Raw genomic sequence first — 26,807 nt, 5'->3', positions numbered from 1 at the left:
GGTATAAATAAAATTATTATTATTATTATTATTATTATTATTATTTCATTGGATGCATGCAATGTAATCCAAAATTGATAGATAATATCCACATGGACATGAAGGGTGGTGGCGGCGAGGTAACCTACAGGACTTGAATGGGAGTTGAATGCAAAAAGGTGCATTCTGTCAATTTTAGTTTCCCATTTTTTCAATCTTAAGTTTAGTTCTCCATGTTTGCATCAGTTTGCATTTTTTTAAAAAAACAAAAAACCCTGGTGAAAACTCATCAGTGGATTTCTCCTAATCTACATATCTTTGTATGCAACGCTGTCTATTAAGCACATTTGCACAAAGCAACTCCCCTCAGTGTAGTGTGGTGTAGTGTGGTGTAGTGGTTAAGAGCGGTAGACTCGTAATCTGGGGAACCGGGTTCGCGTCTCCGCTCCTCCACATGCAGCTGCTGGGTGACCTTGGGCCAGTCACACTTCATTGAAGTCTCTCAGCCCCACTCACCTCACAGAGTGTTTGTTGTGGGGGAGGAAGGGAAAGGAGAATGTTAGCCGCTTTGAGACTCCTGAAGGTGAGTGAAAGGCGGGATATCAAATCCAAACTCTTCTTCTTCTTCTTTTCTCAGTAAATGCATTTTTGTATTCTTTTCACTATTATGTGCATGTTTATACGCACTTTAGGACATAGATTTTTGTACTCATTACTTGGCATTGCAAAACTCAGAGGAGTGTGAATTGCAAAGGATGACTCTGTTTCGACTTGCATATTGTGTCTGAAGGCGTGAGTCAGGTAGGATCGCCTTTAAATCTCCTTTCCTTTAATAATAATAATAATAATACAATAATGAAATAAATAGTTAACAGTTTGCTGCCCTTTTATGACATATAAAACCAGCTGTTTAAGATGGCAGGGCTGCTTGGCTGGGTTGGCGCTTTCTATCGACTGCTGCAGAATTATCCCTCTGGTTGGCAATATTCATTGAGAGATAGCTGTGAAGTACTTGCCCTGGTACTTTACAGAACAACAAAGGCAGGTGAATTACATCATACCTTTTATGGAATCAGTTAGGTGTTCAAAGAAACTGTAGGCTGGAATTCCTCAACAGATCTATTCAGGTAACAATTCTGAGTGGAAAGACCTCTGAAATCACCCTTTTGCAGTAAACAAATCTCCCAAAGCAGATTCTAGAGTACCTTTAACACAATGTCCTTGTCCAGGGTGCTGAACAAAGACAAGTTGCCATGTGAACCATTGCGTTTCGTCAAGAAGGACAGAGGCTGTTTAGCAGGTACAGATTTTTGCAGGATAGTCATAGAAAATGTACTTAAATGGCATTTGTGCATTAAATAAGGAGCTCCACAAATCAGTTACCTATTACAATGGTACCTCGGGTTACATACGCTTCAGGTTACAGACTCCACTAACCCAGAAATACTACTTCAGGTTAAGAACTTTGCTTCAGGATGAGAACAGAAATCGGGCTCTGGTAGCGCGGCGGCAGCAGGAGGCCCCATTAGCTAAAGTGGTGCTTCTGGTTAAGAACAGTTTCAGGTTAAGAACAGACCTCTGGAACGAATTAAGTACTTAACCCAAGGTACCACTGTACATAACTCCCCCCCCCCCAGGAGTCTCTTCTGAATGAGGTGGCGACTCCTGTATAACTTGCATTTTCTGCTTAAAGAAACAACAAAGCCCTGGGTGGAATTCAGTGTTGAACGATGATGGATGTTCCAACTGCACAAGCATTTCAGCTTGCCAGATGAAATGATCACCCCTCTCCTCTCTCCATGCATTATTCTGGGGGTTCTCCAAATCTTCTCCAGATCCATTTGCAAGGGGCATGTGAGGGGAGGAAAGCTCCACTATGTAAGCAGTAGTCCTTGCTCAGAGCTTCCACTGATGGGGCTCAGTAGGGGAATCCTGCGTCCTTGGGTTTCATTTTTTCAGTGCACTTTTGCTAAAGAAAACAAGAGTCGCATTCATTCTTCCCATTGAGGTTGGCAGGAGGTTTCCCAATTTTTTTATCTCATCCCTTGACTCTGCTATTTACATTTTTCCCTTCAGATTTATGAAATGATGTTTCTGGAATAGACCAATGTAGGTCATGTGGGTCTGTTCTGTTCATTCCAATCTCCCAAGGCTTTAGTTAATGCTTTCATTTGTGGCGCTTTCATCTTATTTTCCACCCTAGTATTCATTTTACCCATTACATCAAAGAGAGGGTCTAATGAGGTTCTGACTGATTCATCCAACTGTTGTCTTTTGGCCACTAATGACAGCAACTCTAAAGAAAATCTTGATGAGGTTTGCTATGTGAAAAATAGAAGCTTTGAGCTTAAAAATATATATAATCCTATGTGCTTCATTTTAATTTTGGTTCCTAGGCAACTTTCCTCATTCTGACAGCTGCAGCGAGCTGGATAGTGCCTCAGGCCAAGGATAGAATCCTATTTTAGTTAAAGCCCGAGCAAACATATTTCTGAAATTGGCCCATTTTGTGGAAGATTATCTTTCTGCTTTCTCCATCAAAAACTGAAAAGAAAACAGAATAAGATTTGGCATCCCAATTTTTATTGTAATTCAGGCTTAGTATTTTATCTTTGGTTGGTTTCTGAGGAAACTGGGTAAGGCCCAGCTGTTTAGGTATTTGAAACACACAGTCTCTTGCCTCTGATGAGGTGGGCTCTGGTTCACAAATGCTTACGTTAAAAAACATATTTAATATGCCACAAGAATCTCTGTGGGTTTTGCCGCAATGGATGGAGGCTCAAAGCTGACAGCTAGCCAGAAGCCAGCTGAGGGGGTAAGGAGCTCAGGAACATGTCCTCTGCTGGTGGAGAGAAACTCCATCCATGGAATAACACCCATATTTCTGGAGGAGCCTCCCATTTGCCCAAGGAAAGCTCTGCAGGTGCAGATGGTGGTGGCGGCGCCAAGTGGTGTGTCTGGAGGACCCAAGGCCCACCTTACACTCACAAAATACAAAAAGGGGGGATGGGCCACGACAATACCAATCCTGAAGCTGGTGTAGTTCTTTTTTTATAATATTTTTTTATTAATTTTAACATATAAATTATAAAATGTACCACAAAACTTATCACTTACACAATCTTTTTAGACTTCCATCAGCACCTCTGATGATCCACCGTTTTAACCACTTCTTATGCATTTCTTAACTTTATATTGCCTTTACATCTCTTAACAAATCATCCTCCCCCTTGTCCATTTTTACAATACTTCTAATAATACTCCTCACAAAACGTCTTGCAACCCTACAAACGTCGTCTGTTCTTCACAATTACTTTTCATATAGTCCGTAAATTTACTCCAGTCTTCCGTGAATTTCTGGTCTCGCCGATTTTGAATCCTTCCTGTTAGTTTATCTAATTCTGCATAGTCCATTAACTTCATCCTCCATTCTTCAATCGTCGGTAACTCTTCTTGCTTCCATTTTTGGGCCAATAATATTCTTGCTGCTGTTATTGCATATAAAAAGAGCTTACATTCCTTTCTATTTATGTCACTCCCCACAATGCCCAATAGAAATGCTTCTGGTTTCTTTATAAATGTATATATCAACATTTTTTTCAACTCATTATATATCATCTCCCAGAAGCATTTCACCTTTTTACATTCCCACCACATGTGATAAAATGTTCCCTCTTTTTCTGAAGCTGGAGTAGTTCATACCCCCCCCCCAGTGGAATACTGTGTCCCATTCTGAGTGCCACAGTTTAAGAAGGATGTTGACAAGCTGGAACGTGTGCAGAGGAGGGTGACCAAGATGACCAAGGGTCTGGAAACCAAGTCTTATGAGGAACGGTTGAGGGAGCTGGACGTGTTTTTTTTTGTTTTGTTTTTTTTTTTGCAAATATTTTTTATTACATTTTCTATAAAAACTTCCATCTTTCCATTTTCCACATCACGTATTTTAGTTTGTTGAACCTCCCTCCACTCCTCTGACAGTCATCCATAATAATTCTCCTATTTACACATTTCTTAATATATAGTATCACCTTTAAGTAATTTCTTTATATCCTTATTTACATTTTTGCGATATTCCTCACTTTTCACAAAGCCTCTTTAAAACACACTAGCGTTGTATTCTCCTCACATATAGTTTTCAAATACTCTCTAAATTTTCCCCAATCCTCCAAAAACTTATGATCTCTTTGAAGTCTAATTTTCCCCGTTAGTTTGTCTAGTTCCGCATAATCAATTAGTTTATTTCTCCATTCGTCCAGAGTCGGTACTTGTTCTTGTTTCCACCTTTGAGCTATCAGCGTCCTCGCGGCAGTTATTGCATATTGGAAAAGTTTGAAATCCTTCCTTTTAATTTCCCTTCTGGTTATCCCTAGTAGAAAGGTCTCTGGTTTCTTAACAAAGCTATATTGTAGCATTTTCCTTACTTCATCATATATTTTTCCCCAGAAGCCCTTCACTTTCTCGCATTCCCACCACATATGCATAAACGTGCCCTCTTTCTCTCTACACCTCCAGCATTTATTACAGATCTTATACATTTTGGCCAATTTAACCGGTGTTAAGTGCCATCTATATACCATCTTCATGGCATTTTCTTTTAGTGTTATGCATGCTGTGAATTTCAGATTTTGATTCCATATCTTTTGCCACTCTTCCAGCTCTATACTGTACCCTAGATCTCTGGCCCAGTGGATCATTACCTCTTTCACCTCCTCATCCATCGTATGCCATTCTAGTAGGATTTTATACATTTTTGATATGATTTTATGATCGTTATTAACAATTTCTGTTTGGAACTTCGAATCCTTTTCCTCATACCCTTTTTCTTTCACCTCCTTTTTAAACATATTACTTATCTGCCAATAGTGCAACCAGTCCCGTACATGTTCTTTCACTTGTTCATATGGTTTAACTGTCCATTTGTCCCCTTCTTTAAATACCAGGTCTCCATATGTGACCCAATTACTTCTCATATTGAGTTGCTTAATTCCCATCATCTCTAAAGGGGATAGCCAATGTGGTACCCCCCTTTCTAATATATTTTTATATCTGATCCATACTTCGATTAGCGATTTCCGGAATATATGATTTCCAAAAGATTGATGACCTTTTTTGCCCTCCTTCCACAAATAAGCATGCCACCCGAACCTATTGTCAAATCCCTCTAAGTCCAATAATTTCGTGTTTTTGAGCTTTATCCAATCTCTTACCCAGCAAAGACATGATGCCTCATAATACAACTTCAAGTCTGGCAGGGCAAATCCTCCTCTCTCTTTTGCATCCGTTAACAATTTATATTTAATTCTCGGTTTTTTGCCCTGCCAGATATATCTTGAAATCGATCTCTGCCACTCCTTAAAAATTTTAACTCCTCTTAATATTGGGATCGTCTGAAATAAAAATAGTAATTTGGGTAGCACGTTCATCTTGATCATTGCTATTCTACCCCAAAAGGATAGTTTTAACCTTCCCCATCCTTCCAGGTCCTTCTTAATTCCTTTCCATATCATAACATAATTATTCTGGTACAGATCAATATTTTTTGGTGTAATGCAAATTCCGAGATATTTAACCTTTTTAACAACTTCAATTCCCATTTGTTGTTGGAACTCTTCAATCATTGATTGCTCCATATTTTTAGTTAGAATTTTAGTTTTTTTCCTATTTAATGTGAAGCCTGCCACTTCCCCAAATTTACCAATTTCCTCTAACACTTCCTTTACGCTGGTCATCGGGTCTTCCACCGTAATGATCAAATCATCAGCGAAGGCTTTGGTTTTGTATTCATTTTGGCCTACCTTCACCCCTTTTATCCTTTCATTTTTCCTAATTGAATTCATAAGGATTTCTAGGACCAATATGAACAGCAGGGGTGAGAGCGGGCAGCCCTGTCTAATCCCTTTTGATATTTCAATTTCTTCTGTTATCACGTTGTTCACTATCAGCTTCGCTCTTTGTTCGGTGTATATGGCCTTTATTCCGTTGTAAAAATCATCCCCGATCTCCATATTTTCCAAATTTTTCAGCATGAAATCCCATGATATGTTGTCGAATGCCTTTTCGGCATCTACAAACATTAATATTGCTCGTCTCTCAATCCTTACTGACAGATATTCCAATATGTTTATTATGTTCCTCACGTTATCTCTCATTTGTCTGCCAGGAAGGAAACCCGCCTGGTCTTCATGGATAATACTCAGTAATGCCTTCTTTAGTCTCTTTGCCATTATTCCTGCATAAATTTTGTAGTCCGTATTCAATAAGGAAATCGGTCTATAATTCTTTACTTGTATTGTATCTGCATCTTCTTTGGGGATAAAGGTTATATACGCCTCTTTCCACGTCTCTGGGATCTCTCTTTCTTTTAAGATGTTATTCATTACCTCTTTTAGTGGTTTTATCAAGTCTAATCTCAATTCTTTGTAGTACCTTGCTGTAAAACCATCTGGTCCTGGTGCCTTCCCGTTTTTCAACTCTGCTATGACCCCCGTAATTTCCTCATTCTCTATCGGAGTATTTAACCCCTCTCTTGCTTCTGTCGAGATCTTTAGTACCTCTTTCTCTCTTAAATACCTCTCTATTTTCCTCATATTATTCTTCTCTTTATTCCTGTACAATTGGCTAAAAAAGTCCAAAAATCCTTTCCTAATACCTTTACTGCTGGTGATCTCTTCCTCTTTCACTATGATTTTATTTATTGTGCTTTGTTCTTTTCTTTTCTTAATCTGCCAGGCAAGCCATTTTCCTGATTTATTCGCAAATTCGAAGTTCTTTTGTCTCAGTCTTTGAATGTTCCGTTCCACCTCTTTATTGATTAGCATTGCAAATTGGGTTTGCAAGGTCTTAATACTTTGTCTAATTTTTGTGTTGTTAGGTTTTTGAATTAACTTTTGTTCCTTATCCATAATTTGTTCTAGAATCTCTTTTTTCCCTTTCTCTCTGTTCTTCTTTCTAATTGAGTTTTGTTGTATGCAGAATCCCCTCATCACAGCCTTACTTGCATCCCACACTATATTCATATTTGTTCCTTTATTACAATTGTCGGCAAAGTATTCTTTCAGTTTCTTCTGAGCCCCTTGCGCAAATTTTTGATCATCAAATAAATAATCATTCAATCTCCATCTGAATGTTCTTTCTTCATACCCTTTGATTTCTAATCTAATTGGGCTATGATCTGAGATTACTCTTGGTTCAATTTCTACTTGGTGAACTCTTGGTGTTAGCTCCCCTGATATCCAGATTTGATCAATTCTCGACATTGATTGGTTAGGTTCCGAATAGAAGGTGAATTGTCTTTCCAATGGAAATCTTAGCCTCCAGATGTCCATTAAATTACAATTTCTGACCAGTTCAAAGAATGATTTGGGTAGTTTACCTTCTTTTGTTCCACCATCTCTCAATCTGTCCATTTCTATCGAAACTACCCCGTTCATATCTCCCATCAGAATTATCTTTTGATCCACATATTCCAATAAAAGTTCTTCCAATTTTTGGTAAAAGACATTTTTATTTCCATTAGGTGCGTAGATGTTACCATAAAGCACCAATGCTGCAGCAAGCAAAGGCTCCAGCAGCTCAGCCAGCTGCTTGTGGCTGGAAAGCCAGACAGGATGTTTGTGACTGTTGCCATGGAAACAAAGGGGCAGTCCATTCTGTACTGAGCACCGGATGTTAGCTCAGTGTGTGTGTGTCATATGACCCGTACTGGATGTACTTGGGAGGAGTTTTCTCTTGCTGTTGTCGAGTGCAGACATGATTCTCTGTACTGATGTAAGAGGCAGAAATAAATGATGTAAATAGTTTTCTGTCTGCTTCTTTCCCCTCCCTGGGGACACCAAAGGGGAGAGAGGAAGAACGGTGTGTTCCTCTCATACATCTGAGAAGAATCGCCGGACCTCGCCTGCTTATCAGCAGAGGTTGGGAGACGCGGGGAGGTCGACAGGAATATCTGCCGGTGCCTACGCTTGTGGCACATTCCTCTGACCCAGGCAGAATTCCAACAGTGGCAGCCTTCGGATGGTTGCGATTCATCGGACATCTGCATGAGAGGCTGATGGATTGTCCTCCTCTGCTCCAAGGAGGAAGAGAAGCGTCTGAAAGATGCCAGAGGCTCCACAGACAGCTGGTGGAAAGAAGAGGTGTTTTCCAGAGCAACAAAGTTCAAGGTATGCTGCATTTCGGGCTAAAAGTGTGAACGCAGGAAGATTAATTCACTGGTTCACGGGGAGCTGCATTTTGGAAAAATACAGCTCCGGGAGAAGAGGCCTGCATTCCACAAATTTTTGTGGTTGATAAACTGTCCCATTGAAATGCATTGTTGCTAAGTAACGGAAAGTTACTGGCAGAGGGGCTGGACACTGAGCCTGGGAAAGCGAAACAAAACCAGAGAATGTTTTGGCTACAAGGTTTACGAGCTCTTGGAAGGGACTTTTCAATAGCAGCCTGAGTTTAGCTGCCAGGTGCAAAGAGCGTAAACAATTTGCAGTTTGCTGCGTGAGAAAGGAAAAAACAACTGTTGGATTTCACAGTTTGTTTGACATCGTGAGCTGGAGGCTTGGCTTCAAGATGGATGCCAAGAAAGGGGGAGGTTTGCCTTGCCCACCTTCCTTGACCAATGACAATTATTCATCTTGGTCTGTAAAGATGAAGGCCCTGCTGCAGAATCAGAGGCTTTTTGATGTAATTGAAAACCCCATCCCTGCAGCACCAACCAGAGGTTGGGAGTCACGGAACGTAAGGGCCAGGACTGCTATAATTCTGTGTGTCTCAGATGATCAGTTGGTGCATGTTCAGCATTTAGAAAATGCGAAAGAGGTATGGGACACGCTGCGTACAACGCATCAGAGAGATGCTGGTTCTTCAGCGTTGCTGTATTTTGAGAAATTGACCAATCTGAGACTTGCGCCTGATGGAGATGTTCAAGCGCACCTGACAGAAATGAAGTTTCTGCGTCAACAGATGGTGGAACGCAATTTCCGTCTTCAGGAGGAAGTGTTTTGCTTCATGATGATAAACAGCCTTAGCCGTACCTACAAGGTTGTTGCCAGTCAGCTTGGTTCCCTACCGGCCGCGCAGCTGACCGCGGAGAGAGTTTGTGCTGTGGTCCTGAATGAACACGACAGACTTGCTGCACTGGAAGAAAAAGACAGGGGGAGGGAAGAACAGAGTTCTAATTCCCCCACTGCTGATGCTACTGGAGAGCATGGTGTAGCATTGAGTGCTGTCCGATGCTACAATTGTGGACAGACTGGGCATCTACAGCGAAACTGTAAGAAGCCGCGCCAGTCAAGAAGAGCAAAGAGCAGCTCTACGAAGCCTGAGGCGTCAGGCAAAAGCCGTACCAAGTGCCAGGTGAAACCTGCAAAGGCTATGATGGCGAAAGGAACCACGCCAGATGTTGGGAACGCGTTCATAATCGACACGGGCTGTACAAAACATTTGTGCCCGCACAGAGGACTGTTTTCGACGTTGATGAAGCAAAGCTTCACTGTGAAACAGGCCAACGGTCAGGAGCTGGAAGCAACCGGAATTGGGACTGTGTATCTTGAGAGTCTGAACTTGACTATAAATGATGTTTACCTGGTTCCAGAACTGAGATTTAATCTGCTGAGCGTGTCGCAGATTGCAAAGAAAGGACTGAAACTGTCCTATGATGCTAAAAGCTGCAAGATCTACAAAGATGGAGAACTGTTTCTTACTGCCAAAGAGAAAGATGGACTGTATTTGTTGACTTTTGATTAAAGTGATTACATGAAATGTAATTCTTCTGTTTCTAACGAAATCTCTCTTGCAGGGGTGACCAAGACCAGTGTGAGCACCAGGAAGGTGACGAAGAAGGTCGACAGAGCATTTCAGCGGGTGTATGCTGATGTGATTGGTCCTCTAGAACCATCTAGAGGCGGTGCACGATTTTACCTTTTGTGTGTGGATTGTTTCACTAATTATTCTTGGGTTTATATGATGGAGAAACCGCAAGAAACTTTAGAAAAGTTTCAGGAGTTTTGTGACAAGGTTAAAAATATGCATGATGCTAACATTGATTGTCTTTTCACAGATGACAAACAAATTTTTCTGTTACAGAAGTTTCAGAAGTTCCTGGATGGAAAAGGGATAGACCATAAAGTTGCAGTCTCGCAAGAAGCGTGGAACAGGGGGGTCTGTGTAAAAGTGAACAAAGAATTGCAAAAGGGAATGAATGCACAATTGCTGAGTTCACATTTGCCACATGAATATTGGGCCGAATCGCTAGCGTCCTATCTTCATGTGTGGTTGAGAAAAGTCTCAACAGAGTTGGGATGTTCTCCTTTTGAGAAGCTGTTCAATAGAAAACCTTCTGTTGCCTATTTCAAGGTTTTCGGGTCTCATGTGAGAACAGAAGCTCCAGGTGGAGTAAAGAATGCCAGAGGCATTTTAGTGGGTTATGAAAAAGGTCTCTACAGAGTAATTTTGTCTGAATCTGGTCAGGTGATTCTCACAAAGTTCCTAGAGAGTGCTCCAAAGCAAGAGCGGATAATACAGACATTTCCCACAGGTGACGATTCTGATGATGATGATGAGTTTAATCTTATTGAGTTCAGTAGTACTGATGATGACAGCGATAGCTCAGACAGCTCAGTTGTCACAGTCATTGAGAGGAAATCTCACATAATGACTAGACCCTCAGAAGAGGAGGATGAACCACTGATTGCTACTGGTTCTCAACAGAGTCCAGAGGCTGAACCAGTGAGCAGAGATGATCAGCACCTCATGCGCAGGTCTGAGAGAGCAACGAAGGGTGTACCACTCAAGAGGTATTCAAAGGAGTTTGCTAACCTTGCATATGTTGCTATTGTAAACGACCAAGGACAGATTGAAGCTGTGTCTGAGTCAGAGACAAAGGCACAACAGAGAGTTGTTAACCAAGGTAATGCGAAGTCACACAACCAGAGAGGTACATTGGTTAAACCAGTGGCGGGTAGTTCCAAGGGTGGAACTGAAACAACAGGGGAATGTTATAAATATAACAACTGTTTGTTTTCTTCTCTGGATGACGCTTTGCTCGCAGCACACATTGATACTTTAGGGGGAGTATGTTACCATAAAGCACCAATGCTGCAGCAAGCAAAGGCTCCAGCAGCTCAGCCAGCTGCTTGTGGCTGGAAAGCCAGACAGGATGTTTGTGACTGTTGCCATGGAAACAAAGGGGCAGTCCATTCTGTACTGAGCACCGGATGTTAGCTCAGTGTGTGTGTGTCATATGACCCGTACTGGATGTACTTGGGAGGAGTTTTCTCTTGCTGTTGTCGAGTGCAGACATGATTCTCTGTACTGATGTAAGAGGCAGAAATAAATGATGTAAATAGTTTTCTGTCTGCTTCTTTCCCCTCCCTGGGGACACCAAAGGGGAGAGAGGAAGAACGGTGTGTTCCTCTCATACATCTGAGAAGAATCGCCGGACCTCGCCTGCTTATCAGCAGAGGTTGGGAGACGCGGGGAGGTCGACAGGAATATCTGCCGGTGCCTACGCTTGTGGCACATTCCTCTGACCCAGGCAGAATTCCAACAATTCCACAATTATTAGTTTCTCCCCTTGCCAATTGATTTGAACCCCGATAACTCTCCCTTCTTCATCCTTAAAGATTTGTTTGGCTTCTATTTTACTTTTTATATATAGGACCACTCCCCTCTTCTTTTGTTTGTCTGAGGATATGAATTCGTTTCCAAGTCTTTTATTTATCAGAATTTTTCTATGCCTTTTTGCCACGTGCGTTTCTTGCAGACAGACTATATCTAAGTTCTTTTTCTTTAAGAATTGTTCCACCTTGTTCCGTTTTTTTTTGTCGTTCAGACCATTAATATTCCAGTTCCATATTTTTAATGCCATCTTGTTATCAAATTATAAAATTATCTTTCCCTTCCAATATTTTGTTATAATCTTTCCTCCTCTTCCTCCTCCTCCGCCTCCTCCTCCTCCCCCTCTTCCTCTTCCTCTGGTTTCCCTTCAGTCCTCCCACTCTCCCCCACCTCCTTCACTCCCTTTATCTCCACTCCACCTGTTGCTCCTTTAATTCCTTCCTCCTCCTCTATCCATAACTCTTTGTATTTTCTCTGAAATTTGCCTATTTCTCCTGGGCTGGTCATCCTATGTTTTTTGTTTTTGTAAGTGAAAGAGATCCCTTCCGGATATTCCCACTTAAATTCTATATTATTCTTCTTAAGAATTTGCACTTGTGATTTGTAAGGGTCTCTCCGTTTCAACAGTCTGATTGGAATATCTTTAAAGATAATTATGTAGCTACCATCAATATACAATCTTTTTTCTCTATTTTTTCCCAATACCAGATTTCTCATATCTCTATCCTTAAATGTTATGAGGCAATCCCCTGGAAATTTTTTTGCTCTAGTCGTTTTTACTTTCATCCTAAAAGCATTTTGGATCGTACTTGCCACCTCCTCTGCTTGAAGCTCTAACCACTTAGCCAATTCTTCTATCAGTTTTTGCCTTATATTCTCCCCTTGATTCTCTGGTATTCCCCTCAACCTTAAATTAACTTCCCGTTGCCGAAGTTCGTTCATAGAAATCGCGTCCCACATTTCTTCTTGAGCTTTACTAGCTTCTAATAGTCCTGCTCTAGTTTTATCCTCCTCCCGTCTCAGATCTTTCACTTCTAATTTGGCCCTTTTCAGCCCTTCTTCTAATACATGTGTCCTTCTGGATACCTCTTTTATTTGTCCTTTAAGCTCATTTACTGTTTCATCTATTTTCTTATCCATTTTCCCAATTTTTAGATCTACCTGTTCTATTTTTGTTTCCAGATTTTTCTCACTTTGTCTAATTTCTGCAAACATTTTTAATATTTCGGCCCTAAAGTCTGATTCTTGCTTAGACGCTTTTCTCTCTCCCGGGGTTCCCCCGTTTCCACTTTTCTTTTGTACGTGAGACATTTTAAACGTATGTATCTTATTGCACCACTTCGATAAACTTAGAAGCCTATTCCAAAATTAAGATCCCCAGCTCCCCACAGAGACTATCAATCAAATAATAAATGTCAGTTCCCCCAATGTTTTACAGAGCAAGTTCCAATCCAGTAGGTCCCTTAAGTCCGTAGATATTCCATATATTTAGCACTAATAGATTTATAACTCATTAATCAAAATATTGTTGAAAGGAAAAGGGACCTTATATAACCTCAAAACTGCAATAAAGGAAGAGAGTTAAGTTGAAGTCCTCCCAGGGATATTCAAAGTTTTTCCTCTTTTAAGAAAATGGTTGAGTAGGTAGAGTCTGGTAGAGTCTAGTTCTTCATGCCCCCAATTGGGCTATTCCTTATATGGTCTTCTGCTTGTCAAAGTAAAGTAAGGTAAGGTAGCTATTTTCCTCTTCTTGCCCTCAATTGGGCTAAATCCCAAAGGAAGTTCTGACCAACCTAAATCTTTGAGCGCTCAGGCAAGTCATAAAACAGCTTCATCAAGTCCAGAAAATTCCCCCTTTTCCAAAAGTAAGAGCTCACCCTTCATAAATACCAGGTCCACTCTATGAATCAACAGATACCAAAAAGAAAAAAAAAGGAAGCGAAAGAGAAAAAGGAGGAGGGAGGCCGAGTTGCCAATTCTCTTCCACCCACCAGAGGGCCACCGTCCAACAAACGAGGGGGGAGGAGGAGGGGAGACAAGAAAAGGAGAGGAGAAAAAATGAAACTGTCCTTCCTCTCTCTCCAATTCTTCCAATTTTCCCAAAAACAATAGCTATGACGCCACTGTAGAGTTGCTAAAGTTGGTCACCAACATTCAAAGTGTCCATCGTAATATAAAGTCTATTTCCAAAAGGAGAAAATATTACCACAAAGGACAAACCTGTCTTCTCCTTTTTTCTTTTGTTAAACAGTGGCTAAATAATGGCTATTAAGCAGTAATTGAGCCCAGCCAATAACGCAATAAATTCCTCCACTAAACACAGTAAATTCCTCCACTAAACAGTACTTCAAAAGAGAAACCAGGTTTTCCCTTCCTCCTCCCGTTGCCAAGAGGGCTAGGAATAGCAAAAAATAGCGAAATGTTGTCTCTTTGCTCCCCCCCCAAGTTCTTCTTTTACCAGTTTTTTTTATCTTCAATTATAGTCACCAACAGTTGGAGAGGGAGAAGAATTTTAGCCGCCAGCGTCACTCACGTTTTTTTTTCCTCGGCTTTGTTTAGCTCCCTGCGTCCTTAATGACTCCAGATAGGAATTGAGCTCTTATCAACCTTCTTTTGTTCGAGCCCTTCCTTAGATAAGATCTTAATTGTTTAAGTGCTCGCTTGAGCCCGAAGTTCTTTTCCTTGAGAATCCAGCGTTTCTCTTACAGGCTCGGGGCTTCGCTTTCTCGGAGGCAGTAATGGCTTCCCTCAGCCTGCTTCGCCCCCGCCGTGCTCTTCACTCCGAAAACCGGGGCTACCTGACGGCCGGGAGTTCCGCGTTTTGGCTCTGCGGGAACCAAATGTAACTGGACACCCACCAGATACTTTTCAGGGGACCACGGCGCCCTGTGGAACCCCTATTTCCCTCCAAGAAGCTCGGGATTCCCCACAAAGAAGAAATCCCCGCCTGTGTTAGAGTCTCGCTGAACCGGAAGCTCCGGGAGCTGGACGTGTTTAGCCTGGAAAAGAGGAGAGTGAGAGGAGATCTGACAGCCATCTTCAAATCTCTCAAGGGCTGTCACATGGATGATGGAGCAAGCTTGTTTTCTCCTGCTCCAGAGGGTCAGACTTGAACCAGTGGCTTCAAGTTACAAGAAAGGAGATTCCGACTAAACATCAGCAAGACCTTTCTGACAGTAAGAGCTGTTTGATAGTGCAACGGTCTTCCTTGGGAGGTTTTGGGCTCTCCTTCATCGGTGGTTTTTAAGCAGAGGTTGGATGGCCATCAGTCATGGGGCTATGGCTGAGATTCCTGCATTGCAGGGGGTTGGACTAGATGATCCTCAGGGTCCCTTCCAGCTCTATGGTTCTCTGATTCTGTGGTGTGCATGCAAGGTAAAATAAATAAGAAAATAAAAGGCTGCCCTTTGCCTCTCCCTCTGATCACAATGATTTTGCAGGCTATAGGATGTGGCAGTAGCATTCTCCCACTGCCACCACAGCTAACCTTCCCAAACCCACTAGCTGACCCTCTGATAACCATGTTGTTGTTATTGTTGTTTAGTCGTTTAGTTGTGTCCGACTCTTCATGACCCCATGGACCAGAGCACGCCAGGCACTCGTGTCTTCCACTGCCTCCCGCAGTTTAGTCAAACTCATGCTGGTAGCTTCGAGAACACTATCCAACCATCTCATCCTCTGTCATCCTCTTCTCCTTGTGCCCTCCATCTTTCCCAACATCAGGGTCTTTTCCAGGGAGTCTTCTCTTCTCATGAGGTGGCCAAAGTATTGGAGCCTCAGCTTCACGATCTGTCCTTCCAGTGAGCACTCAGGGCTGATTTCCTTCAGAATGGATGGGTTTGATCTTCTTGCAGTCCATGGGACTCTCAAGAGTCTCCTCCAGCACCATAATTCAAAAGCATCAATTCTTTGGCGATCAGCCTTCTTTATGGTTCAGCTTTCACTTCCATACATCACTACTGGGAAAACCATAGCTTTTACTATACGGACCTTTGTTGGCAAGGTGATGTCTCTGCTTTTTAAGATGCTGTCTAGCATACACTCTCGCAAACGGTGTAGTTTGAGAAAATATATAAATATATTTTCTAAGCCAAACCTGGAGATGTGAAATGAAACCGTCCCTCTGCAGCCCACCACTTTCATCTCTCTGACATCTGTAAAACAGATGAAAAAGGTTTTAAAGAAAGCACATAGATTCAATTGTAAAAATGGCTTCCCCCCGCCCTGCCTTGTGACTCACATTAACGGTGTTCACAAGTTCTGAGTTTCAGGTAAAAAGAGTCCCTGCTATTGTTCTTCTTCAGAAGTTGACCCGGGCTCATTCAGGCAGTGAGTGTGCTTGCCTGCTCTGAACAGAAAACACATTCTATTATCCATCCATTTCTCTTGGAAGTATGTGTGTTTGGGGGCGGGGGGGGGGGGAAGTGATGATACAGAAGGGCTAGCTCATGCTTTTATGCCCTCAACCATATCCCTGGCAGTTGGCCTGCAAAAATACAGTGGTACCTCGGGTTAAGAATTCGTTCCGCAGGTCCATTCTTAACCTGAAACTGTTCTTAACCTGAGGTACCACTTTAGCTAATGGGGCCTCCCACTGCCACCGTGCCGCCGCTGTGCGATTTCTGTTCTCATCCTGAAGCAAAATTCTTAACCTGAGGTACTACTTCTGGATTAGCGGAGTCTGTAACCTGAAGCGTCTGTAACCTGAGGTACCACTGTATAGCAAAAGCCCGTGTTCCCAGGCACGGTAGGGTTAGGTTACTTTACAGAATAAAGTATTATTTTTTAAGGAAGCTTTTAGACTAGGGAGAGCAGCTACTTTTCCAGAAGATTGGAGGAGAAGCAACGGAGAGTTAATGAGGCTGAGAATTATAAAAGCAAAGCAGAGAAAAGGGGGAGAAAAAGCTGGCTGCTGCAAAGCAAACTGCTTTTGAGCAAATCCTCTCGTGAGCGAAGACAGGATAAAAATTGCAGGACAAAATGCATTAGGGGGAAACGCTGTACTGAACACTCCCCCCGACTTGGCACTTCAAAACAACATAAATTTGCACATGTTAAGCTTATGTGAAAAAATCATTTATTTGAAAAGGTGCGGTTCCCCCAGCTTAAAAAAAAAAAAAAAAGATGCCAGCGCTGCACAGATATCCTAGAGTTTGTAGCAGTCTCTGAAGAGAACACATTCAAAGAACAGGAGAAACAAATTCCTGGCTTATTAGTGCTAGAAAACACACACACACACACACACACACACACACACACACACACAGCGAGGGGGGAGAGAAACAAACAGCCTGGAACATGGACCACTCATGAAGAGAAACTGCATGTTTCTGTTATGGATTCTACAAAAGTCCACATTGCTCAAGGCAGGGTTGTTGTTTTTTTGGGGGGGGGGGATAGTGCAAAACCATTAAAAAAGAGAGAGACCAAAATGTTATCATGTTACAAAGGTCAGGTGAGACCTATAGAATTCCAAAAGGAGGTTCCCTGTTGCATCTCACCTTTCCAACACAATGAAAGCTTTGGCTAATGTAAAATTCACGTGCTGAAATGTTCTGTATAAGACCTGCCTCCCACCCTGGTTGCTTTTGAAAATACATAGTACTCGCTCCCAGTGCTTTGATCCCAAATCTGCTTTTATATGAATGGAAAAGAGTTGCGCTCTCATGGCAGGGGGGCGGAGGGGGGGGAATACAATCCTTCCTAGTCACTGCAGCTCCACTCCCCTATCCCATAATGTTCTGGAGGGTCCTCCAATCCTAAGGTGGCGCCTTTTAGGTGGGCATGGACAGCGGCGTAGCTAGCCACTCGGGTGCCTGGTGCTGGGGCGTGTCCTGCAGCTGGGGGCAGTGTGATCCACGCCCATGGGGGCGGGGCAATCTGCTTGTGGGGCGGGGCAATCTCCCCATGGGGGCGGGGTGAGCCTCTCCAACACTTGGAACATCTCTGCTGCCTCCCCCTCAGCTCTAGGGCGGCTGAGGGAGAAGCGATGGGCAGGCGCAAGTCCCACGCTGCTGTTTCAGGCAGTGCGGAACCTGCAGGTGCCTAAGTCACCACGTCACTCCTAAAAGGTTTTGTGAGTCCATTTTTTTAAAAAAAACACCACATTTTGTCACCACCCGCAGTGATGACATCTGAGGCGCACTGAAGCCCCCGCACCCCCTTCCTCCGCCACTGGGCACGGAGGGCTGTGGTGGGGAAGGGGGTCAGGAAAAAATGGGGGACCGGCCTTGTGTAAAGGGGAGAATCCATACATCTCATACACAATTACATTTGGATACCATCTATAGAATTTTCCTTGGTTGTGTAAGAACACAGAGGTGAAGGGGATCATGTTTGAAAAGAACCATTTTTTAAAAAAGAATCTAAACATTGTCAGGGATCTAAGAAAAATTATCAGTGCCGTTTTTTGAGTGGATGATATGTATTCAGCTGAGCTTTGTTGAACTTATTGAATTTACTTTACTCCCCCCCCCCCCCACGGTCATGAACTCTTAAAACCCACTCCAACCTTTGCAGGTGTTTAACTGAGCAAGATGCAATGAGAGAATGCTTTAGAAACTTGCAAGGTTTGTGGGCTACATTGTGTATTCCTGTTCGCTCAGGTATTTGATGCTTGAAATACATTGTTCCTGGAAACTTTGAAAGTGTTAGCAGTGGGGATATGCAGCCGTTTTAAAAGTATGTGCTAGTATTTTGCTATTTAATGTTTATTTAATGTTTTTGTTGTAAATATGTTTCTATTTTATGTTTTAACTTAGTGAACATGCCTAGGTGAAATCTTACCCAACTGATCTGGGAATAAAAATACAGTGGTACCTCAGAAGTCGAACAGAATCCATTCAACTTCCAAAATGATCGGAAACCAAGATGCGGCTTCCGATTGGCTGCAGGAAGCTCCTGCAGCCAATCGGAAGCCACAGAAGCCACGTTGGACGTTTGGGTTCCAAAGAATGTTTGCAAACTGGAACACTCACTTCCAGGTTTGCAGCGTTTGGGAGCCAAAACGTTGGACACGCAAGGTGTTTGGGATCCAAGGTATGACTGTACTAGAATCATAGAACTGTAAAGTCATCTGGTCCAGTGTTTCCCAACCCTGGGTCTTCAGCTGTTTTCAGACTCCAGTTCCCATCATCCCCGACCACTGGTCTTGCTAGCGAGGGATGATTGGAGTTGTAGTTCAAAAACAGCTGGAGACCCAAGGCTGGGAAACACCGCACTAGTCCAACTCTCGCAATGCAGGAATCTTCTGCCCAATGTGACCCTGAGATTATGAGTACCAGCCTTTACCAACTGAGCTATCCCAGCAATCCATTGAGATCAGTGGTATAAGCAAATATGATTAGGACTAGGCATAGACATGGGTGGCACTGTGGGTTAAACCACAGAGCCTAGGACTTGCCAATCAGAAGGTCAGTGGTTCGAATCCCCATGACGGGGTGAGCTCCCGTTGCTCGGTCCAGCTGCTGCCCACCTAGCAGTTTGAAAGCATGTCAAGTGCAAGTAGATAAATAGGTACTGCTCTGGCAGGAAGGTAAACGGCGTTTCCGTGCGCTGCTCTGGTTCGCCAGAAGTAGCTTAGTCATGCTGGCCACATGACCCGGAAGCTGTATGCTGACTCCCTCGGCCAATAAAGCGAGATGAGCGCCGCAACCCCAGAGTCGGCCACGACTGGACCTAATGGTCAGGGGTCCCTTTAACTTTACTTACAGACCAATTCAGTTAGTGGTAGGCTACTGAAAATGGTTCGTAGATTGTTGCCTCTGTGCACACACATGCATACTATTTTCTCTGTATGATAATCAGAGAGCCGCTGAAATTTTCTGAGCAAAACATTTTGTCACTGAACTGTAATTCACCATATATTTATTTTTGTGGGGATGAAAATTGTAATTAAACCCGGTGGCATTTCAGCTTTCGGAACGGGACTGATAACACCTAGGTTAATCAGATTTGAATGTGAAAAGTCCCATCCGGAGAATTGAAAAGAGGCGATTTGCAAATGATTTGCATCTAAAAGCAACTGTTTCCTAGATACCATTAAAGCAGACACTTCAGGAAATAGGATTTGTTAGACATGTTAAGTGAATTATAGCCTCAAAATAACAAATTGACATTTTACAGTGTAAATCAAGATTTCTCGTGTAATTAGCTCACAATTCATCATGCTTGTTCTCTGCGCTATCCCAATGAATTGGGACCCTGATATTTGATTCATAGCTACCAAAGGCAATGAGAACCCCCCCTTTAATTCTACCCAGGAATAAGTCATTGTGCAAATACAGTGGTGCCTTGCAAGACGAAATTAATCCGTTCCGCGAGTATCTTCGTCTAGCGGTTTTTTCGTCTTGCGAAGCAACCCTATTAGCGGATTAGCGCTATTAGTGGATTAGCGGCTATTAAAGGCTTAGCAGCTTAGCGGCTTAGCTGCTAAAAGGCTATTAAAGGCTTAGCGGCTTAGCTGCTAAAAGGCTATTAAAGGCTTAGCGGCTTAGAAAAAAGGGGGGGGAGCGAAAAAAAATCTCAAGACTCGCAAGACATTTTCGTCTTGCGAAGCAAGCCCATAGGGAAATTCGTCCTGCGAAGTGCATTGAAAAACGGAAAACCCTTTCGTCTAGCGGGTTTTCCGTCTTGCGAGGCATTCGTCTTGCGGGGCACCACTGTATTTGTGGGAGCGAGAATTCTATGTCCAAAGATTTCTGCTCTTTATAAATCAAGGAAAGCCTACAAGGAGGAGAAAAAGACAATTGTGTCACCCTGTAGCAACTTCTCATTATAAACTCAGACAGAAGGCAGTTTCAGTCCTGTGGCCAGACTGAAGTGAACTGGATTTTACCCAGAATGTGGGCAACTGAGTTGAGTGGAGCTTCATTATTGGTACTGGAGAAAATATTGAGTTGAGGAGTGAGGAAAAAGCTGTGAGTAAATTTAATGTTTTAAGTGCAAGAAAGAAAAGAGGTGACACCTTGAAATTCACAAATGTGGGCTGTCACCCCTTCTTCCCCGGGATTTTTGCACATTTGGGATGGAGAGCAAGTTTGTTTATTTACTTTGTACTGGGATGTCTACCCTGCATCCCAGTCAAAGCCCTGGAGCTACAATTATGCATACACTAGATCTACTTTATTATTAATCCACAGGGAATTTCATCCTATGCGGAAGACTTAGGTAGCTTCCAAAGTTGCCCAGTCATTTTAATTTGATGACACGGACAATATTCAAAGCACCTTATAGTTTCCATAATGTACGGTAACGCACAAGATCAAAAATCTCAGTTAAAACAAAACACCATTGAGCACTGAAATTCTCTCTCTCTCTCTCTCTATATATAAATAGTCAACAAAATTAATACAGGATAAGGAACAGGAACCATTAAACAAGAATCAACCAACAGTTTGAAAAAATAGCTGTGACTCAGCACATCACAAGAAGTTCTCATGTTACTCAGCACATCACAATAAGTTGCGGCTTTACCAAAACTGAGTTTAAGGTTTGATCATTCACACACACACACACACACACACACACCCCGCCGCCCTCTTTTCTCATCTTTGGAAGGTTATTCAATTTACATATAGATGAGTTTTAAGCCATTAGCAGGACTTTTTGTATCATGCAAACATCATTTAAAATGCTAATCTTTGGGAAAGTGGCAGAGAAGCACACCCTTTTAGATCTCTCTCTGATGGTAGGTATGTCACGTAGAAGCAAAATATTTTCTGAGTGCTTGCTTTTAAATGATTTTAAGGAAGGAAAGCTGTAAGATACCTGGAGGAACATATGCACAGAATGCAATGAAACATTTCCACTTGTGTTTATTGTGGGTGAAACTTACAACAAGCCAAAGCTTGTGAGACATTTTGCAGATGGCAAACATATTCCTACAGCAGCTAGAAAAGACTTTCCTATCCCCAAATTTCATTAGTACTACTACTACTACTACATCATTACTATTTACTTACCCTTCACCAAAAGGTCCCAGGTGGGCTAGGAAAAAAGAAAGCAACTATGTCAAAAATCGTAATTAACCTAGCATTAAAACAAGAGTCATTAAAACCATAGACCAGCAGTTGCCAGCTTTTTTGGACAAATGGGCACATTTCAAATTTTGAGGGAGTGCTGTGGGCACCAGTCACAATATAGTTGCCATGGCGGCATGGCATAATACAAAATGGCTGCCATGCGGGGCAAGGCATAACATAAAATTGGAGGAAGCACAGTTATAGTGATGCTTTTCTCTTAGTTGTAGATCCACACAAGAAAAGGCGTAACCTATCAAATTTCTGCCTGCCTGTGTGTTAAAGGCACAAGACATACCCTCCAACATTTCTCTGATGAAAATAGGGACGTCCCATTCCATAATGATAATATTACTATTTATACCCCACCCATCTTACTGGGTTTCCCCAGCCACTCTGGGCAGCTTCCAACATATATAAAAACATAATAAAACATTTTTAAAAAACCTTTCCTATACAGGATTGCCTTCAGACGGCTAACATACCCTCCATCATACCCTCCAACATTTCTCCAATAAAAATAGGGACATCCTAAGGAAAAGCAGGTCATTCTAGGATCAAATCAGAAACTGGGGCAGCTTATCTAAATCAGGAACATCCCTGGAAAATAGGGACACTTGGAGAGTCTTCAAAAGATCCCTGTTTCCCTCCAATGCCAACTCTAAATCAAAGCCTTGGCTGCTATCCTGTCACCACATCTGGGAGTAAGCTTCGTTAAACACAAAGAGACTTACTTCTGAGTAGATATCTATACCACTGTACTGCAAGCTAACTGTGCAGTGAATTCTTAACCTAGTTTTTAGCTCCTGCAGAAGACATGGCTAAGCTACCCAATACAACTTTTATGGATTTCTAAGGAGCAATGGAAGTTCCTGAGCAGCTGAATGTTTTAACTAGCTAATTCCAAATTCTGCAGTTCCAGCTTTTAAAACCTTACATGGGGAGGTTATCACTCAAGAAGGAAACTGAGGGAAAGATGAGTGCTGTGCAAATGCTTTGACAGACAGTTCAGCAAGTGTGGGTTAAACCACAGAGCCTAGGACTTGCCAATCAGAAGGTCGGCGGTTCAAATCCCCATGACGGGGTGAGCTCCCATTGCTCGGTCCCTGCTCCTGCCAACCCAGCAGGTCGAAAGCACGTCAAAGTGCAAGTAGATAAATAGGTACCGCTCCGATGGGAAGGTAAACGGTGTTTCCGTGTGCTGCTCTGGTTTGCCAGAAGCGGCTTAGTCATGCTAGCCACATGACCCGGAAGCTGTACGCTGGCTCCCTCGGCCAATAAAGCAAGACGAGCACTGCAACCCCAGAGTTGGCCATGACTGGACCTAATGGTCAGGGGTCCCTTTACCTTTACCTTTAAGGAGCAATGGAAGTTCTTGAGCAGCTGTATGTTTTAACTAGCTAATTCCAAATTCTGCAATTCCAGCTTTTAAAACCTTATGTGGGGAGGTTATCATTCAAGAAGGAAATTGAGGGAAAGATGAGTGCTATGCAAATGCTTTGACAGACAGTTCAGCAAGTCCAACCTGCCTGGAGGCTGCTCTCAGAGGCTTGTGAAGCTCCCAGAAGATGAGACCACTGAATCTGTTACATGCAAATATATCTGCAGTTAACTGTGTTTTTCACTGGGTGGCCTGTGCTGTAGCAAGAGGATAGGGGCCACCATATGTCCAGATTTCCCTGGACATTACTGAGATTTCAAAGGCAGAATTGATGTCCAGGGAAGGGATTTCTGAAAGGCAGCACTTTTTCCGCCCCACAACTTTGGAGTTTGGTCTTAAAAAATCTCAACAACAAATTAGAGAAATTGGAAATCATTTATTGAATACAGTCGTACCTTGATTTTCAAACAGAATGCATTTCGGAAGTCTGTTTGACTTCCAAAACGTTTGGAAACCAAGGCTTCTGATTGGCTTCCGATTGTGCCGCCTGCCAGAAATAATAGCGGAAGCCACATTGGACGTTCAGCTTCCAAAAAAAGTTCAAAAACCGGAACACTCACTTCCGGGTTTCGATCGATCGAAATGTACAAGTACCAAAGCATTTGACAACCAAGGTATGACTGTACAGTGGTACCTTGGGTTAAGTACTTAATTCGTTCCGGAGGTCCGTTCTTAACCTGAAACTGTTCTTAACCTGAAGCACCACTTTAGCTAATGGGGCCTCCTGCTGCCGCCGCGCCGCCGGAGCACAATTTCTGTTCTCATCCTGAAGCAAAGTTCTTAACCTGAAGCACTATTTCTGGGTTAGCGGAGTCTGTAACCTGAAGTGTATGTAACCTGAAGCGTCTGTAACCCGAGGTACCACTGTATATGGGGGGAAATTGTGTACACCTGAAAACGTTGGCAGCATTAAGATAAATTCAATAGTGTAAATAAGTTTTGATGGATGTAATAAAGGAATACTAAATTGTTTAGTTCTTGTAAAATATGCAGGGATTTATGATATGCAAAACAAACCATGGAAAGAGAAGAAGGGAAGTCATTGATATTTTAAGGATTTTTAAATGAGTATTATAAATTGTAAAACAGAAAATTTAATATTAAAAAAAAGCTCAACAACTTTCGGGGAGTTCTGAAATACAGCGACCCTACAGGAGGAGGACATCAGAAGATAGATATGAACATGAACTGAGATCCATAGAAATGCAGTTAGCAGCTGGTGAGCTCATTGCCAATGTGTCGGTGTTGTCTGACAAAATCAGATTGAAGGAGATTTTCAGCCACTGTTCCATCAAGGGCTCTTGGAGCTTTATCAGAGAAGGATGCATGGCTGCTTACTATTCCCAAAGGTGCTTAATATTCAGCTGTGGTACTGACGGGAATCAACTGGGCATGCTGAAAAAGAACAGGGGCACCTCACCATTCTGCATTGTACAGTTCACTGTCATTCCCTGTGGGAATCTATGTACCTACTCACTTTTTATGGACTGTAATTCCTATAGTCCAGTCAGTCTCTAACTGCCAAGAACAAGAATTGTGATGCCACCCGTCACCGTAATGCAGTGGTTTTCTGAAATAGAGAGCAGGGGAAGCGGGGAGACTAGGAATCTGGAATGTGACTGGGAGGCAGCAAAGAGGAGGAGGAGAACTGAAGGAAAGATGGCTGCTGGGGAGAGAGAAAGAGAGATGCAGGAATATAATGGGCTGCAAATTTGTTATGTACTGAGATGAATAGGATTCAGAATGCAGCAGTCTGATTGGTCCTAGAACAATAGGATTCAGAATGCAGCAGTCTGATTGGTCCTAGAACAATAGGATCCAGAATGTAGCAGTCTGATTACTCCACAGGAGCCACCCAATCCAGCTCCAGGTGGAAGTGAAACCGCAACCTGATTGGCCTACAGGAGAATCCCAGAATTAGCCAATCACATGGGGCCCATTGTGTAAATAATATATATAAAGCAGACATTCTGGGAGAACTTCCACTCCTCCTCACCACTATGAGCTGAATAAAGAGCATGAAATCCACTCTTGACTCCGAGTATATTTCAAAGTTAAAGTTACTGGCTTTCCTGAATGTTTCCTCAGAGGGAGAGAGATACCAGTATGTTTCCGAGCACAATTCAAAGTGTTGGTGCTGACCTTTAAAGCCCTAAACGGCCTTGGCCCAGTATACCTGAAGGTGCGTCTCCACCCCCATCTTTCAGCCCAGACACTAAGGTCCAGCTCTGAGGGTTTTCTGGCAGTTCCCTCACTGTGAGAAGTGAAGTTTCAGGCAACCAGGCAGAGGGCCTTCTTGGCAATGGCACCCGCCCTATGGAACACCCTCCCATCAGATGTCAAGGAAATAAACAACTTCCATGACTTTTAGAAGTCATCTGAAGCCCTGTTTAGGGAAGTTTTTAATGTTTGATGTTTTATCATGTTTTAGTATTCTATTGGGAGCTGCCCAGAGCGGCTGCGGAAACCCAGTCAGATGGCCAGGGTATTATTATTATTATTATTATTATTATTATTATTACTACTACTACTATAATTATTATTCAGGTCAAAATCTGTCTCTTAAATCTGAAGCTCTATAAATAATAACAGGGAATTGAAAAGTGGCTCCCCTGAACATTGAGAAAGTCATGACTGAGTTATTTGTAGATCACTCTCCTTTCCGGGCTGAAAGGAAAAAATGGCGAAAACAAGTTATTTATTGGGACAGTGTGATTTTTGCAGCTGCTGTTAAAGTTGCAAAACAATGAAGCACGGGGTGGAGCAATGGAGAACTTCTGAAACAACAATGGGATATTAGCTCCGCCCAACGCATGAAGGAGAACAGCAACAAACAAGAAAAGATAGATATAGTATTTTACAAGGACAGTTAGAAACATCACGGACAGAATAATGGCCTCACACAGGAAGAACAAGGATATAGTTTGAATGCTTCACCTGTAGCTTTATAAATCATTTAATGTGTCAATACGAACAGAATTCGTTAATATTGCAGTTGCTGTATAAGGGATTGTTATTTTGACTGGAGTAGAATTGAAATTAATAAGATTTTGGAACACAGAAATAAAGCAAGTCATCGAGCAATCAATTCTAGCACGTGGGGGGGGTACCTAAATTACATAATTTGGCATCTGAATGATTGGTACAGTGGAACCTCGGTTTTCGAGCGTCTCAGAAGCTGAACGTTTCAGAAGCCAAACGCCGAAAACCCGGAAGTAATTGCTTCTGTTTTTGAACACGTTCGACTTCCGAGGCACCTTTCTCCATTTTCTCAGTTGAGTTTGCCAACTGCCCATTGCACCAGGGCTATTCCTGTTCCAGGTCTTGAGCTGGTCTAGTGGACAGCCAATTGGTGCGGCAGCCATCTAGGATCAGAAACTTCCGTGCAAATTGATCTACTAATTGATATACTGTGTGACTCTTAGCCTGTGAAGTTGCTGTTTGCCATAGAAAGCGCTTCAGCGGCATTGTGGGAAATTTAACTACTGACTCCCAGACCCAGCTGTTTAATACTGATGGTGCCTGTGGGGAGCACATTTAACACAACCAATTGCCTTTTTTGCCCGCAAATGTGCTATTTCCTGAAAACATCGCCCCTGCAGTTAGGCAGGGGACAATTTTAGCTGATTGGGGCCTTACAACTCCCCCACTTTCTTCCAAAACAACTTGTGCCGTTTGGCCCAGGCTGACGACCAAAAGATCATCAACATTTTATGTATAGCATTGAATTACGACAATGCATTCCACCCAATCCTTAA

General features: G+C 42.5%; 2 long non-coding RNA genes across 3 annotated transcripts in view; one reads left to right on the top strand and one right to left on the bottom strand.

Moving 5' to 3' along the window:
* LOC308473695 overlaps window positions 1-26,807 on the top strand; it is a 54,313-nt gene that overhangs the window by 13,480 nt on the left and 14,026 nt on the right. Inside the window, exons 4-5 of one of the 2 annotated variants that reach the window (XR_013984211.1) lie at window positions 672-780; window positions 1,209-1,582. The exons of the other annotated variant lie outside the window; for it this stretch is intronic. This is a non-coding gene — a long non-coding RNA (uncharacterized lncRNA). Of the gene's footprint in view, window positions 1-671; window positions 781-1,208; window positions 1,583-26,807 lie in introns of those variants that run through there. 2 annotated transcript variants of the gene reach the window in all.
* Window positions 15,246-23,405, bottom strand: LOC308473767. Its single transcript, XR_013984299.1, has 3 exons — window positions 21,552-23,405; window positions 15,830-15,937; window positions 15,246-15,743 (listed from the first exon to the last, which is right to left on the bottom strand). It is a non-coding gene; the product is annotated as an uncharacterized lncRNA (long non-coding RNA).

This window comes from Podarcis pityusensis (genome assembly GCF_964106645.2).
Source record: "Podarcis pityusensis genome assembly, chromosome: 3".
In the NCBI taxonomy this organism is placed as follows: Eukaryota; Metazoa; Chordata; class Lepidosauria; order Squamata; family Lacertidae; genus Podarcis; species Podarcis pityusensis.
Note: the sequence above shows the minus strand (reverse complement) of the source record. Positions and strands in the feature narration are given on the sequence as shown.